This window comes from Stenella coeruleoalba, assembly GCF_951394435.1.
Source record: "Stenella coeruleoalba genome assembly, chromosome: 8".
In the NCBI taxonomy this organism is placed as follows: Eukaryota; Metazoa; Chordata; class Mammalia; order Artiodactyla; family Delphinidae; genus Stenella; species Stenella coeruleoalba.
The window spans coordinates 74,388,357-74,406,828 of record NC_137154.1 but is presented as its reverse complement, the minus strand read 5'-3'; positions in this window follow the sequence as shown (position 1 = coordinate 74,406,828).

The following is an 18,472-nucleotide window of genomic DNA, read 5'->3' as shown; positions in this document are numbered from 1 at the left end:
CAAAGTGAGAGAGTGGCATGGACATATATATACTACCAAACGTAAAATAGATAGCTAGTGGGAAGAATCTGCATAGCACAGGGAGATCAGCTTGGTGCTTTGTGACCACCTAGAGGAGTGGGATAGGGAGGGTGGGAGGGAGATGCAAGAGGGAAGAGATACGGGGATATATGTATATGTATAGCTAATTCACTTTGTTATAAAGCGGAAACTAACACACCATTGTAAAGCAATTATACTCCAATAAAGATGTTAAAAAAAATGACTAGTGTTGGATAGAACAAGCAGGACAAGGTGATTTCCTGGAAAGAACTGAAAAAATAAGAGAGTGAGACATTGTATCAAAGCTGCTCTTAGATGAAAAACTTAAGGACTAGAACTGACAATTGGGTTTAGCAAATAAAAATCACTGGGAACCTCACAAGATCATGGAAACCATCTGGTAGTGAGGCAAACATTGTTCTTCAGAGAAAAGAACTAATTGCTAGAGTGATGGACCTGAAATAATAGTGTATGGAGTAGTGGTAAACTACACTGAAATCAAACAAACTCAAATTTTTTTTTTAACATCTTTATTGGAGTATAATTGCTTTACAGTGGTGTGTTAGTTTCTGCTTTACAACAAAATCAATCAGTTATACATATACATATGTTCCCATATCTCTTCCCGCTTGCGTCTCCCTCCCTCCCACCCTCCCTATCCCACCCCTCCTGGCGGTCACAAAGCACCGAGCTGATCTCCCTGTGCTATGCGACTGCTTCCCACTAGCTATCTACCTTACGTTTGGTAGTGTATATATGTCCATGCCTCTCTCTTGCTTTGTCACAGCTTACCCTTCCCCCTCCCCATATCCTCAAGTCCATTCTCTAATAGGTCTGTGTCTTTATTCCTGTTTTACCCCTAGGTTCTTCATGACATTTTTTTTTTCTTAAATTCCATATATATGTGTTAGCATACGGTATTTGTCTCTCTCTTTCTGACTTACTTCACTCTGTATGACAGACTCTAGGTCTATCCACCTCATTACAAATAGCTCAATTTCGTTTCTTTTTATGGCTGAGTAATATTCCATTGTATATATGTGCCACATCTTCTTTATCCATTCATCCGATGATGGACACTTAGGTTGTTTCCATCTCCGGGCTATTGTAAATAGAGCTGCAATGAACATTTTGGTACATGACTCTTTTTGAATTATGGTTTTCTCAGGGTATATGCCCAGTAGTGGGATTGCTGGGTCATATGGTAGGTCTATTTGTAGTTTTTTAAGGAACCTCCATACTGTTCTCCACAGTAGCTGTATCAATTTACATTCCCACCAACGGTGCAAGAGGGTTCCCTTTTCTCCACACCCTCTCCAGCATTTATTGTTTGTAGATTTTTTGATGATGGCCATTCTGACTGGTGTGAGATGATATCTCATTGTAGTTTTGATTTGCATTTCTCTAATGATTAGTGATGTTGAGCATTCTTTCATGTGTTTGTTGGCAGTCTGTATATCTTCTTTGGAGAAATGTCTACTTAGGTCTTCTGTCCATTTTTGGATTGGGTTGTTTGTTTTTTTGTTATTGAGCTGCATGAGCTACTTACAAACTTTGGAGATTAATCCTTTGTCAGTTGCTTCATTGGCAAATATTTTCTCCCAAAACAAACTCAAATTTTAAGGCTTGAAATAATTTCTACTAATAGTGTATGTGATATAGTTGTCATGGTCATTCCCATCCCAAGTTTATGATTCTGGAACCATCTAGTAGCTCCAGTTCTGCTAGGTTCCACTTACTTGCACTGACAAATTTAGTACTGCTGAGAAAGAGTCCTTAAATAATCTATGCCAAAACTACATCTCACCCCTCTGGAAATTCTATATTTTATCCGAAAGTAGATTGCCAAGTCCACCTATGTGGAGAAATCTTTTGGGTTGCCAAGTTCTCTAGCAGAAAGGAGAAAGACAATTTTTATTCAATCTTACTCATGACTTGTTATGGCCTGAACTCCTGCTGCATTATCCAGACCCTTTACCCAGGGTTTGGTCCCACACAGTTTCCTGCCTCTTCTGCAGTGAATTTCCCTAAATAGGACTCTGTTCTTAATCACTCTATTCTTTAACACTTCCAGAACTAACTCCTGCCCCTTTCCCTCCAGTGAATTCTAAAGCTGGCTAGGACTGGCCCCAGTTTTTGCTATTGTGGTTTGAATCACGAACATCTGATCTCTCCCTTTTGCGTGCCTCTACTGTTTTCTTCACAGAGCTCTACTTTCCATCTTCCCACTAAAGTGTACACATTATACATATATTGGGTGCCCTTTAAGGGAAGTGTGCTGCAAGACCATGAATATTCAATCAATCTTAAGCCCTAAGATCTTAAATACATTAGATGTAACACTTATATATGCATTTAGGGATAGAAATATTATTTTTCAAACAAGCTCCAGACATAAAATAATGGTATACAAACAATTAATAGAGCAGGGAGAAAATGCTGTAATGCCTGGATTAATAATAAATTGAGTATACATTTTACTATATATTGCATAAATTGATAATTTAATAACTAAAATGGAAAATCTTTGAATAACAAACTATTTTTACATTTCTGTATTGACAGCTATTATTCAGTGCTTTAAATACAAACTGTTTATTTTTTAATTAGTAGAGCTTGGTTCTAGACTTCTGAATTGGTGTTAATATGAGGAAAGTTGGACTTTAGGTTGTTCTGTGTGTTGTCAAGGTGATTTGATGAAGAATGTTCAGAATGTAAAGAGTATCTGTAATCCAGGCAATCTGACCAGCTAACAAATTAATCTAAAGGGTTAGGAAGAGATGAAATACCCCAAATTTTGAAATCAAGAATATTACACAGAGTCTAAGTTCAAAAACACACGACTGTATGACATTCTCTATCTCAGGAGTGACATAACCAACATATTATTTAAAAGAATTAAAGAGAGATAGAGTGTTTTAAGAGCCATCCTTGGCACTTCCTATTTCCTTATGCTCAATATAGTAAGTCCTATAGATATAACCTCGTAAATAGCCCTTAATTCATCCTTTAAAAAAATCTATTGCTACCATCTTCCTTTGAGCTACCAGCATCTCTTGCCTGGACTGCCATCATAGCCTAATAACATTCATATGCTAATAGATGCATAAGATATTTTCTCCAAATAGCAACCATTGAGGAATCTGACTATTTTCTTTCTCTGATTTCCATTGTTTTCTTAATATGGTCCAAAAATATCCTTCACAATATGTTCTTATGAGCTTGATCTCAATCTCACTTTTCACCATTTGTTCAGGAAACAAACCTTTCATTTTTTGACAAGGATGGCAGAGAATGCTAGTGACTACTATGTATTAGTTTCCACTTCCCCCAAAGAACAGAACTCTACTTTGTAACCCTACCCTGTCACATTTCTCAGCCATGAATTTTATATTTACCAGCCTTTCTTGTGGCAATAAAATCTGACCAATGAAATCTGATATAAAATATTGTGGAACATCTAGAGAAGTCTACTTAAATCAAGAGAATATGTCTTCTTTTCCTTTTTTTTTTCCTATTACTCACTGGATGTAATTGTGATAGCTTGGTTATACCTACCATTTTGGACCATGTGGATGACAGCCTCAACCTGAGGATATTAGAGGCCACAGAAAATCTTAGCACTACCAAACGAGCCCTGGACTAGCTACTTTCTGAGTTATTTTATTTGCATGAGAAATCTCATTTAAATTACTGTGGGAATCTCCATTGCTCATAGTTAAAACAAATTGTCACTGATACACAATTTTTCAGATCTTGGCTCAAGTGTCACCTCCTAATCCCCCAATTAGGTCAAATTTCTAGTAGTCAATTTCTTTTCTTCAGAACTCTTACTTTTTTGTAACTATAGATTCAATGGTGTGAGTATTTAATTAATATTTTCCTTCTCCACACGATGACTTCACAAAATTTACCTACCTTAATTCTCACAATTAATTTGTTAGTTGGGAAAATATTACAATTTTTAAAGATACAGAAACTGAGGCCGAGATGTTAATATCTCAAATGAAGGTTTTCTGACTCAAGTTCAGTGCTTTTTTCATTATTCCTCATATGTTTGAACACAAAATATCAAACACAATTTTTTTATCAGAAGGTGAAATGAATATTTCTGGCTGATGAGGGAAAGACTCATTCAGTTAAACATTGAACAAAAACGGAAATCTTATATTTACAACTCTTTACGTTTAAATGTATCCCTACCCACAATGGTATTTTTATAAATTTATAAATGCAGATGGCCCTTGAACAACGTGCAGTGGAAAATTTGCATATGACTTACAGTCTGCCTTCCATATATGTGGCTTCTCCCTATCTGCAGTTCTGCATCCACAGGTTCAACCTCAGATAATGTAGAACTGTAGTATTTACTATTGAAAAAAATCTGCATATAAGTGGACCTGCACAGTTCAAACCCGCCTTGCTCAAGAGTCAACTGTAACTTGCATTAGATTTATCAAACATTTTCATGCACCCTCCTTCAGTCTTCCTAGCACTTACTCAGATATTAGTATAATTATCCTATTCTTGTACATAAGAAAACTGAATCTTAGTGATTTTCAATGATTACTTAGCCACCGTAGCAGAACTGGAAATTTTCTCCCAAGTTTCAGACATGCTGCTTCCCACCATACCTGCCTCCTGAATATGAAGGATGCACAGATCTGCATCAAAACACCTTTCTGTATTTGCTGCCATGAACTTATATAATGGATATGGTTCTGGCTTTAAAATGAATTTGCTCGATTTGACGAATTTCATTAGGAGTCGGCCACAGGAACACTAATCTAGTCTCTGAAGTAACTGTGGAGTAAATTTCCATTGATTCTGCATGAAATTCTCATACTATTCCTTCTCTGGGATTAAAATCCTGAAAGTATTCTAGAAATGCTAATGTAATTGGAAACAGGCAATATATCTTCATTATCTATCATTAATACTATAATGGTAATGACAATAATAATAATGATAAAACTAACTTGGAGGGCTTCCCTGGTGGCACAGTGGTTGAGAGTCTGCCTGCTAATGCAGGGGACACGGTTCGAGCCCTGGTCTGGGAGGATCCCGCGTGCCGCGGAGCAACTAGGCCCGTGAGCCACAACTACTGAGCCTGTGTGTCTGGAGCCTGTGCCCCGCAACAACAGAGGTTGCCACAGTGAGAGGCCCGTGCACTGCGATGAAGAGTGGCCCCCGCTCGCCACAACTAGAGAAAACCCTCGCATAGAAACGAAGACGCAACACAGCAAAAGCAAATAAATTAATTAATAAACTCCTACCCCCAACATATTCTTTAAAAAAACAAAACAAAACAAAACAAAACTAACTTGTAAACAACAGGCAAAAAGAAATCCCTTGTAACCACATGAATAGCTTTTTTTTTAAAAAAAGTGTGTTCCTGGAAACCATCTCCAAAGGTCCTGATTTTTAATAGGTTTGAGTAGAGTCTGGATAACTTCTTGTTAAGCATCTCAGGTGACTTGTACGTCCTATTTCTAGTCCAATAGAATGAGAATTCATTCCCTAATAAATCAAAAGGAATAGGGACACAGAGCAGGTTAGTTTTTATGGGGAAAGGTGGTTAAGACAAAACTGCAATATGGGCCACATGACAATGGGTAATTGGCTGACTAACCAGTGAAGGAGGAGGAGCTAACTTATCAGAAGAGAGACTGCTAAAGACTGAAAGGATTTAAGAAAGGAATATAGGCAAACTCCAAAGCTAAATTAGATAACTAAAATATTTTTAGTAGAGAAAAACTTAGCTTTGTGCACATAAAAATTTTGACACCACTCTCTATGTAAATGTTACATATGATCTAGTATATTATGTTGCTTATTTATTAGTATTATATTAACCATTGGTGGTGTATTGTATCTATAAGTTTTTAAATAAAGTTAAGGATGCAAATATGAAGTGCAAAATTCATGAAATGCAAGCTAAAATTCCTCTAATGAAGCTAAATTAAGTTGGATACATGCAATACATTGGATTCCAAGTTACATGGAAAAAAACTAATGTATACCGTGTATGTGATGCAGTCATGTTAATGATGATAATAAAAACCATAACTTCTGTAGGTCTTGACTTTTCTATTTTTAAAGTTGCAGCCTTAATATTGCATTAGCATATTTTTTCCATTTAATTTAGAAATGCGTTTCTAAAGGTTGTAAATTGACAAGACACTTTTGCTGGTGGTAACACCATGATTTCATGATTGCTGACTATTTAGCACTAAGAAAACAGGATTTTAAGAGGTTCAAGCTTATACATGTGCCTGCAAAATGCTAATGCAGCAGCTGCTGGAAGCCTGCAGCCTCCTTTGAATTAAGGAATAAAATAAAATTGAATGTGCATCTCCTCAGCCTTACTTAATGGCTTAGTAAATCACTTGTAACAGAAAACAAAAATATTCCTTTTCTATTTTGCAACCTAGAATTATACACTTCTTTTAAACACTGTTTTTCCCTATCTTCCCTTTCTCAAGAAAGATGTTCATTATATTCTTTTTAGTATACGCTTTACATGGTAATGATCTAGAGTGTGCCTGTTCAGTTGGGAATCTGTTAATTCCAAAACATTATAATAAAACTCAGAACTAGAAGCCATCTAACAGATCATCTAATACAACTTACCCAATTAGATATCAAGAAGCCAAGCCCCTGAGAGGTAAAGTGATTTGTCCAAGGTCACACACCTTGTCGATTACAAAACCAGTAGACAAACCTGCCATACTATGACAGCCTGCTTCTGGGATTGACTACAACTCCCAAGTTCAGAAACAACCAGACCAGTGTTCATGCTACAAGAAACACATTGCAAATGGAAAAATTTGAAAAAGAATTACTGCAGTCATGCTTAACTACTTCTTGATTTATTGTTGCCTGTTAGTTAGCATATTTAGTTTTTCTCCATATTACATTGTTTATGTTTAGGTTTGGGTTTACTTTCTTTTCCTTAGTCAGAATTTCTTCTACATGTCATCCACCCATCTGTAGGTTTTAGACATTGAACAGATATTGATCATCTCTCACGTCCCTTTCTTGATTTTTCCTTTTTAACAGTGCTGCAACACTCTCCATTTTTCCCGAAGTGATCTTCTCTAATTATTGACTTTATAATTGCTCCCAATACGGGAGTTTTATTTTCACAGAAGTTTTAACACAGATCTTCAGCTTTAAAGTTTTTTATCAGGTTTCTTGGTGCTTCCAAATCTTGTTTTATTCAGGCTTTCCAAAATTGTCTTCAGTAAGTAACCCATTACTGAGCTCCTACTGTACACCATGCTAAGTGTTAGGACATGGAGATATCAAGAATAAAACATGCTCCCTACTCTCCATAAGCTCACGGTAGTTGATCAGCTTGCTTTGTTGGTCAATTATTCAAATCTACTTTTGGAACGTTTTCCCAAAATACAACACAAAACAAGAATATGCTCACCCCTACCATAATAATAATTCCATTCTTTGGTCCATCAGCCCTTATATTTCTTGTTTCTTTATTAATCTTTTATACCTTAGGAAAGAAATGTATCTTTACAGTGTTAAAGAACAAAACTCCAGAACCAACCTGCCTTTATGTAAGTCACCTAAATCTGCCTTTTTTTAATATATTCTCTGTGTGACCTTAGGAAATACACTTAAGCTCTCTGAGCCTTATCTCCTTCATGTGCAAAATAGGAATGACATTAGAACTACTTCAGATGATTGTTGAGATAATTAATTAATATTCTAAAACACTTAGGACAATGTTTGGCATACAGTAAGTGCTATACAAATATTAGTAGTTATTACTTGGAAAATCAGAAATATATTTTTTTCCTTATTACAAATACAAAAACTCTCCCTTACTATTAATTTCATTACATGTTATGCAATTTATCTTTCCTGACAAATTATCCAATTACTTAATCTAAATATTTACATGATGTTTATTCACTTATTTGTACACCTGAACAAATTATATTCTTGCCTTTGCACATTATATTATCCCAGTTTTGTATATTATATTATCATCCAGGTGAGGATTCTGTATAAAATAATCCAAACATATGGAGACATTATGTTGCACTATTAAAATGATGAAAATTCAATCTCCATATAATAGTTTGAATTTACTCAACTGTACACAAAACCTCCCTCTCTTTCTCTTTCTCTCTTCCTCTTTCTTCTTCTTCTTTTTCTTCTCTTTTTCTCTGTCTCCTTCTCCTTCTTTCTCCTCACTCACTACTGTCTTGTCTTGGGCCATCACTGTCATCAGGGCAATGCACGAGTAGTACCCAAACTCTTCTTTTTCTTCCCTCAGTAGATCAAATACTTATAAAGATCTTTATTTTCCTTATTAATGACACATAGATTGTACCAACATACTCTTTGTTCTTGTTCCTCTTTAGTTTATTCCCTATATTTCAAAATGAGTTATCTCAAAAAAATTATGTATTGTGTGTGTAAAAAAAATATATATATATAATAAATACACATATACTATATTTTATTTTACATCTACTTATAAGAGAAGCTACTGATTTATATTTCTCTCTGTCTCTCCAAGCCACAAATATTAAATGGTGCAGAAATTCCAGAAGCCCTAGTTCTTTTACAAGTACCAGCATAAGCATATTCAGAGATCACTCTTGAGGCTAGCTGTAAGTATTTTCATATATAATTTTTTCCAAAACAGAAAAAGTTTTCTAAAGCAAGGAAAAATACAAATATTCTGTGTTTTGATATTAACAGTCATGTTTTGTTTATGTTGCTTGTGGAACCTGAGATACTACTCTATCCCTTGATCATCAGCTTCTAAAGAACAAAACTCTGAGGTATAAATTTATGGTTCAAAATGCTCTTTAATATTTGATCTTTATATCAGTTGTGAGGAGGCATGAAAACTAACATCATGCTGTAGGTAAGGTATGAGGCTCATGGAGCTTCAGCTAACTCCACAATGGTCCAAAGCTTTTAAGTGCAAATGCTCAAATTGAAGCTAGGTCTGCTTATAAAGACTTCAGTTCTGTGTTTAGAAGAATGTAGTGCCATTATAATTCCACATAGTGTACAGAACTCTTTTAGGTATCTTACTAAAGCTTTCTTTTTTTGTTCATCTTCCACTAATTTCTTGCTTTTTCTTAAGTAATAATAATTGAAGTATTTTAATATATTTTACTCAAGTTTGCCTTTATGTTTGTTGGATCACTTATACCATTCTTTGTTGTCTATGATATTTCACTGAAGCTATACATCATTTCTGTTTCATTTTCTTATCAAAAGTGGTTATGATTTAGTCAGACTATCTAGCCATGACTTACAGATTTAGTTGGATCAGACCTATTTTTTAAATTATAATTATAATTTATATTATAATTATATCAAAATAGATTATGATGGATTATAATCCACCATAAGAGAGATGGAGAGAGAGACTGATTTGACATAAAGTTGAGGAAAATAGTCAAGATTATAGTGAAGCTATTGGATTTAGATGTTTAAGGTGTTTGTTTACCTTGTGCTAATTATAAAGTGAATAAACCCATAAGTTCTTTCACACCCTGGTGTCACTCGCAAAACCCCATCCATGACTGAGTTTATTAGAGAATGAATCAGTATAAAGAGAGCAATAGAAATTCTTATTTTGGTTTTGCCTCATATGAGTTTTTATGTTTCCGATTACAGAAGTAATTAACTTTCAAGTATCATAGCAACTAAAGTTTAATTTTAATAAAATGGTAAATTCTGTAGCTGTATTTATAGTTAAAAGAGAAGCAGACACAGGCTAGATCACTGTAAGTGTTGGCCAAATGAGCCACTGGTAACAAAGAGCAAACATTTGTGTAACTCCTACTTTTTTACACAACACCCTAGGAATAATCAACTTATCTACATAATTTACCTAATGCAAAATTTACCTGTTAATCTGTCTGTTGATTTGCCTCTTGCCTTTTAATACTAACTTGTGAGCCAGTCTGTAGAAATTTTATCAAATCTAATAAAATACTTTTAGAAGTAACTGAACCACAGAAAATATAAATCAGTAGAAATCTAAGATTCAGACCAAAAAAATAAAATATTTCTCAACCTTTAATTTTCCTTCCAATATTTAAGATTTCTCCTTAAATTTGGCTGTGAACCTTCTAAAAACCAAAACAAACAGATCCACATACCTATCCCATGCTTCTCAGTTAATACAAAAGAAAAGCATACTGCTGCTTCAGAGGCAGAAAAACTTTCAAGCAATTAATTCTAAAGGAAAGTTTTCACTTGAGTTTTACAAAACTGTAGTGGATAGTGTTTTCAATAACATCTATGAAACATTTATAGATGGGTTTTTAAGGTGTTTCTTACAGAATTTTTCAATAAAAACTTACGGAATTAAACGAAGATGTAATTCAATGAAAGATATAGATATTCTTCAAACAGACCTAAGGACTTCCGAATCACCCTGACCACAATATACTGGGCAAAAATCCAAAAGAAAACACTAAATTGTGACCACTGTAAACTGGACAGGCATATAAAAACTTTATTATGTTAATTTTGTAAGTTTAGGCCACTTTTTACTGTGCCATGACAGTGTAAATTGATAATTTTTCAAAATCAGTGTGTTATATAAAATCAAAGGAAATCTAGAAATGCCTCTTATGTACTACTATGTCATTCAGGTCAACTACAACTCCCTCTAGTGTACATTGGTCATGGTTTTGGCTCAGTACCTGAATCCCTTTACTAGTTCTGGAGTCTTTAGATAAAAACTCCCATTTTTACATTATGTTTATATAGGAAACCACAAAATTATGGTTCAGGCATCATTATTTTGTATTGACTCAAGGAATAAAGATTTAAAATATCAAAGTGAATGGATTGATTCTCCATAGATTAAACATTCAATATATATTACTCATATCACAAAAAAATTAAGGATGGGCTATGCTGAATATAGATGGTGACTCCTCAACCACCATCTCACCCTAGATGATGGACCTAAATAAGCCAGTCTTAGAAATCCTGTCTGTTTCCAGTGACACCTTCAGAGAGAGATAAACTCAAATCTGGCCAACATGATGTGAAGGTTGGTTTAGGAAGCTCCCAGGGAAAACTGCCTCACTGTGAAAGAGGTATCATTTCTAGATGTTCTAGATGTGATCTCTTGTATGGACCTGAGAAAGAAGCCAGCACCAAGGATGGAAAATACTGATTCAAAGTCCCTAGGTTCTGTAATGTCACTGGGCCATCAAATCATGAAACTGTGAAGTCTCTCCTCTCTCCAGACTTCCTGTTATGTGAGAGAATTTATTTCTACTTTGAGCTTGATTTTGCTGTGATACTCAAAAATATCCTAATTCAGGCCAGAATGAATGTTTGTTTTAAAACAGTGTCCTTCCTTTCCTCTCCCCTCTGGGAAACACAATAGTATATTTGTAGACATCTAAAGTAAAACCAACTAATTAATAATCAAGTGTAACCATGATAATTAGTATGCTACCAAAACACATGAAAGGCTGAATTTGATCTCCTTGAATAGTAAGATTACTTGCTTCTACCTAATAATTATAATCTACTAATTTGTCTTTGAAATATTGCTTATTTAGAGAATTTAATGAATGAGTCCTTTATTGTTTTCAGAATAATAGTCTCTATCAACAAAAAAGCTTAACTTTCAACTGTGCTTTATGGATCCTTATTAATGGTTTAACAAGATGTGAAACAATCACAACAACTATCAGATTTACAACCCCATTAACTACTGATTGGTAGATAAATGCTAATTGGTATGCTGCAATAAATTTCATTCTAGTACCAAACACATATTCATTAAACTACTAATATAAACAAAATATTTTTAAGCATTTTTATGTTGGAGAGTTATGTGTTACTCTCCAAATTATACAAAAAGAAAAATACTTTAAAAAATTAATTAGGCAAGGTAATGTTGTCTATAAGTCTTTTTCAGAAGAGAAACTTTAATCTCTCTCTAGATATATACACAAATACACATATGTGAACATGCATGCACACACACATATGCAAACACACTTATGTAGAAAGAGACAGCTCTTTCTCATTTTGTGTAAATTTATATATTTATAAATATACATATACAACATGTATGCCAGGCACATATTACATGCATTTTTCATTTATACACACAAATCTACACACAAATACAATGTCAGTCACATCCAACTTATGCTGCTTAATCAAGAAATCAATGTTTGAAATAAATGATTATTTATTTTGTATTTATTATTTTATATTTTAATCTATTGAATTATCAGGAAATTATTTACTTGCAGTTTATAGACATTTTGTATATTTCAATAATTACACTAGAGTTTTTATTTCTCAAATTAATTTTCCAATTTGTATACTACAAGTAAATTTGTTACTCTGCAGAGCAGAATTATACTGCATAGCTATATTATAAATGGAGAAGCTCTAATAACAAAGCTCTAAACTGAATGTTCACAAATACAAGTTTATTCTTTAGTGTTTGTACTCATTTGACTCAGATATTAATAAATTTTAAAAGTTTTTCACCTTAAAAATTCACAAATACTTCTGAACTGATTGCTTTTCAGTTGCAATTCTTTTTCTAAATAAAATTTTATATTCATATTAACCTGAGAAGTAAATTTAATTTTTAAAGTCAGGTTAATATATTATATAAGAATACAATAAACTTAAAAGAAGCTAAGACCCAATTTATAGCTAGCTCCACATATTTGCAGTCTTTTCACCACCAGTCAAGCGATGTACTAACAATGAATTACTTGCTTACACAAAAAGAAGTAGTACACTCAAGAAAATCTCTGTAGGGAGCCAGAAGCAGGTGGAGGTTAAATGTTGTACTCAAATCAAGAAACAAATAAAACATACCAGTTTTTAATGTATATCACATCTAGGAATTTCTATGTAGACTATTACAATCTGAAACTTCAATTATTCCCTAATATGACAATCTTCATAACATTACTAAGAAAATAAGTTTCAGTTTATTAACCAAATGAGAAATATATAAAGAAATTCCATATAAAGAAGTAAATTATGGAATACATCCATAAACCTATATTGATTAAAAAAATCTGTTAAAATGAAGATTCTAAGGATATTGATAATTCATGTTATTGAATTTAATTGATAATAGATAATTTGAAAATTATTAAAGATTAATTGATTAATGGGAGAAAACTGCCACAAACGTTCGCTCAAAGAATGTTATTCCAGTGAAGGACAAAGCCTATCTCTTTATGAAGACTCAATTCAATCAAAACCAGCAGGTTTGTTAAGTATCACCCCAGAAATCTTTTTGTTCTATTTTGTTATAAATAGATCAAATGACTTGCATTCCAGAAAACAAACTAAATTGCTTTTTGTTTTTGAAAAGTCATATTGGGCTTCCCTGGTGGCGCAGTGGTTGAGAGTCCGCCTGCCAATGCAGCGGACACGGGTTCGTGTCCCGGTTTGGGAAGATCCCACATGCCGCGGAGCGGCTGGGCCCGTGAGCCATGGCCGCTGGGCCTGCGCGTCCGGAGCCTGTGCTCCGCAGCGGGAGAGGCCACAACAGTGAGAGGCCTGCGTACCGCAAAAAAAAAAAAAAAAAAAAAAAAAAAAAAAAAGAAAAGAAAAGTCATATTGCATGAAAATTAAAACAATGGAAGCTAATCAAACATCAGGAAAAATTTCAATAAGAATATTTCTGTTCATTTTTTATGAATTTGTATCTTTGCAAATTACCTAAGAGCAACTGTGATATACAGTGTTGAATAATATGTGAGGTCAATAAAATGATGTGTCAAAAACAAAAAATCCTATTTTCACTTTTCTATTTATATAATTTCTTCAAAAAAGTCAACTTTTTGTGTGAAGATAGAAGCTAAAAGCAGACTGTCACATATCAAATTAGGAATACTGAAAAGGACTCTTTTTCAGTATTCTGACCCACTTCACTGTTTCTAACAACAGAGGGTAAAACTTAGCTATTTAAATTGACAAATGATCACCCTGGATGATTCTTGTAGAATTATGATTAAATGAATGACCTGTCTCCATTGATGAGATTCATTGATCATTTGTTTCTAAAGTCTCAAGGTAAAAGAGAAATGCAAACCATTTATTTTATGAGTCAGGTTGGATACTATTCATAAACGTCTTCAATTAAATGAAAAAAACTAGTGTTACCAAAGTCAAGTAATATTGGTCTCTGAGCTGTGCAACTTCAGACATGTGGTTTGATGTTTTTAGCCTCTCTTTCTTTGTATGTAACATAGTATTTGTGAATATTAAATAATGCTTTATAGAAAATAAGTAGTGCACAGTAAAATAAACGTTTGCTTTCTGTATTGGTCAGTAATTTTAGCAAATAGGAGATATTTTTTAACACAAGACGTGAAGTCTACAGAAGATGGTTTCAGGTTTTGATTCACCAAGAATGACCTGGAATTTTCCCATCAGTGGCATGCTGACATTTCATGCTTAGATTTATTGCCCCATAGTCCCAAGATGACTGCTGTAGCTTCAAGCACCAGGAGTGCATTTAAAAGCAGAAGTAAGAAGGTGAAAAAACAAAGTTAATTTTCTACAAAGGCTCTTCTTTTCTCAATGAAAGAAAACAGTTCTAGGAATGCTTGAGAAGACTCTCTCTCCCTGATATTAATTGGCTAGAACTGTGTAATGACAGGCATTCCTAGCTGCACACAAAAGAGGGAAAACATATCATTCAAAACAAACAGGATAGCTATTGGTTTAGACCATTCATGGCACACCCCCAGGGCAGGATACATTTATTTTCTAGAAATAAAATGAAGTTCTGTTCATCAAAGAAGGGAGTTTAGGTTTGGGGAAGCAATAGTAATATGAGCAAAACAAACACAAAAAAAGGGATTAATTCTGAATAGAGGCTAGGCAAAGGCATGATAGTGTCATTTGACATGGACTACTTGTTGGAGAGTGACAGCGGAAACATCAGCTTCAACAGTGGCAAAAGTGTCATTAAAACTGAGTAACAATATAATATTAGCTAGTCTCTTCTTCCAAACATCTCCAAATTTCAATCCACTCTTTGCCACCTCAGAGGTGTTAACTTTCTAAATTAGGTCATTTCACTCGTTGTCTGTATAATTTCAAAATTATCTGGCTTCAAATAATGGAAACCTGAGAACAATGGATTAAGCAAATTACAGTTTTATTTTTCTCATGTAAGTAAGAATTTTGGAATGTATCAGTCCGGGGATATTATGACAGTTCCAGGATGTCACCAGGAAGCTGGTCTAATTTTTAATGTTCTGCTTAAAATAATAGAAGGTGGGCTATGATGGGTCCCACACTGTATACGTGTGTTTGAGTTACACGGGAGCTCTCCATATCAAAACAAACAAACAAACAAACAAAAATAACACAGCAGACTATAAGCTATTACATTCTGAAGCTAAAGAGATAAATTGAAATTGGAAGCAAAAAAAAAAAAAAAAGCAAAAAACAAGAGTCATCAATATATAAGTAGTCATTGCAGCTGTAAAGGAAATGGCATGGCCCACAGAAAGTACCACTCCATAACAGGAGTCTTAGATTCAAATTCCCCCTGGGCTTTGCCACTTTCCAAAATACATGTGTAGAAAATAAGGCAGATCATACAACTCTGAAAATGTAAAGTTTAGGTGATGTCCAAAGAAGATGATCTAGCAAAGAAGACTTAGCAGAATCTATGAGCCAAGTAGGAGGAAAACCATGAGAATGTTTTAAAATGTCATAAAAGCCACAGAAAGAGAGCTTTTCTTAAAAGAGGGAATGACAGTGTGTCACATGCTTCAGATAAGTCAAGGAAGGAAAGGACTGATGTGTATCCATTGACATTTAATTACAATAACAAGGACAACTTTACTGGAGTAGTGAAGGCAGATGCCAAACTGCATTGTTAATGATTTAGTGGAAAATGAGGAAACTAATAGGGACTACAGTAGAGTCCACTAATCTGCATATCAATTAGAGTAAAATGCTGAACTGTAGAGGTTAAAGTGATGGTGAGTTTAAAGCGGCAAAAATGAACAACAATAATATATCATGCTGGGAAAAGAATATGTGTACTTTTCATAGTGTATGCACACCTGGCACCAAAGTGGCATTATAGTTTACCTTGATATTTAGTAGCTACTTGCCACCCTAAATAGAGTCAGGCCTTTTTACCCAAACTTCACTCTATTCTTTTTTAAATTTTAAAATTTTTAATAAAAAATTATATATTTAAGCTGGACAGCAGGATGATTTGATATAAATATACATAATGAAATGATTACTATAGTCAAGTTAATTAACATGTCTCCTCACATAGTTACCACTCTGTTTCTGTGATGAGTGCATCTGACCTCTACTCTCAGCTTATTTCCAGACAATATTATTAAGTATGGTCATCATTCCTGTACATTAGCTCTCTAGGTTTATTCGCCCTACATAAGTGCAGATGTGTACCCTTTGACCATCAGATCCCCATAACCCTCCCTCCACATACACTTTGGTAGCCACTATTCTATGCTCTGTTTCTAGGAGTAGGACCTTTCTTTTTCTTTTAGATTCCACATATAAGTGAGATCATACAGAATTTGTCTTTCTCTGTCTGGCTTATTTCAATTAGCATAATGTCCTCCAGGCTCACGCAAGTTGTCCCAAAGGGCAAAATTTCATTCTTTCTCATGGCTGAATGCAACTTTACTGTATAAATACACACACACACACACACACACACACACACACACACACACACACACATATATATATGTATCATATCACATATTCTTTATCCACTCATCTGTTGACAGATGCTTAGGTTGTTTTCCTGTCTTGGCTATTGTGAATAAAGCTGAAATGAACATGAGAGTGCAAATATCTCTTCAAGATACTGATTTAGTTTCCCTTGGATACATACCCAAAAGTGGGATTGCTGGATCATAATTTAGTTCTGTTTTTAATTTATGAGGAAACGCCACACTATTTTCCATAACGTTCATACCAATTTACATTACCACCAACAACATAGAAGGGTTCCAATTTTTCCACATCTTTTCCAACACTTGTTATCTTTTCTTTTTTTGATGATAGCCATTCTAATTTTATGAGGTGATATCTCATTGTGGTTTTGATTTGCACTTCTCTGATGATTAATAATGTTGAGCACCTATTCACGTATGTTAGCCATTTCAAAAGAAGCCACGTATGTCTTCTTTTGAAAAAGTTCTGTATAGTTATTTGTCCATTTTTAATTGGAATATTTGTTTGGGTTTTTGTTGTTGTTTGTTTTTGCTATTGAATTGCTGGAGTTCCTTATGTATTTTGGACATTAACCCCTTATCAGATGTATAATTTACAAATATTTTCTCCCATTCCATAGATTGTCTCTTCATTCTGTTGATTATTTCTTTTGCCATGCAGAAGCTTTTTAGTTTGATGCAATCGTATTTCTCTAGTTCTGCTTTTGTTGACTATGTTTCGGGGATCATATGCCAAAATATGATTGCCCTGACCAATATCAAGGAATTTTCTCTGTATGTTTTCTTCTTCTTCTTTTATTTTTAATTAACTAATTTATTTATTTATTTTTGGCTGTGTTGGGTCTTCATTGTTGCGCACAGGCTTTCTCTAGTTGCAGCGAGCAGGGGCTACTCTTCGTTGTGGTGTGTAGGTTTCTCATTGCGGTGGCTTGTCTTTGTTGTGGAGCACGGCTCTAGGTGCATGGGCTTCAGTAGTTGTGGCTCGCAGGCTCTAGAGTGCAGCCTCAGTAGCTGTGGTGCACGGGCTTAGTTGCTCCACGGCATGTGGGATTTTCTGGGACCAGGGCTCAAACTCGTGTCCCCTGCAACTGGTAGGTGGATTCTTAACCACTGTGTCACCAGGGAAGTCCCTGTATGTTTTCTTCTAATAGAAGAAATGGATAAGTTCCCAGAAACATATGACCTACCAAGACTAAATCATGAAGAAACAGAAAATCTGAACAAACCAATAGCGACTAAGGAAACTGTAGCAGTTACCAAAAACCTCTCAGCAAATAAAAGCCCAGAACCTTATGGCTTCACAGATGACTTCCCCTCAAACAGGCTTAACTGCATATTTTCCCAGCAGCTGCCTGAGGGACCAGTTTCTAATCAGTCTGTATCCAGATTGCAGACTGACTGCAATACTCCCCTTTGAGACACTGATGGGTCTTGTCACACCATCATCTACTGGGAGTTGATAAAAACAAAGAAGGTACCTTGGAAGGTGACAAAGATTGGCCAGAGCACTAAGAGCTTGGGTTGGACTGAACAATAAAGTTCATGGAAAAGAATAAAACTTGACCCTTATCTTAGACAATGCACAAAAATCAACTCAAAATGGATTAAAGACTTGAATGTAAGATCTGAAATTTTAACAGTAGAAGAAAACATAGAGAGTTTGCCCCTTCATGTTGGTCTTG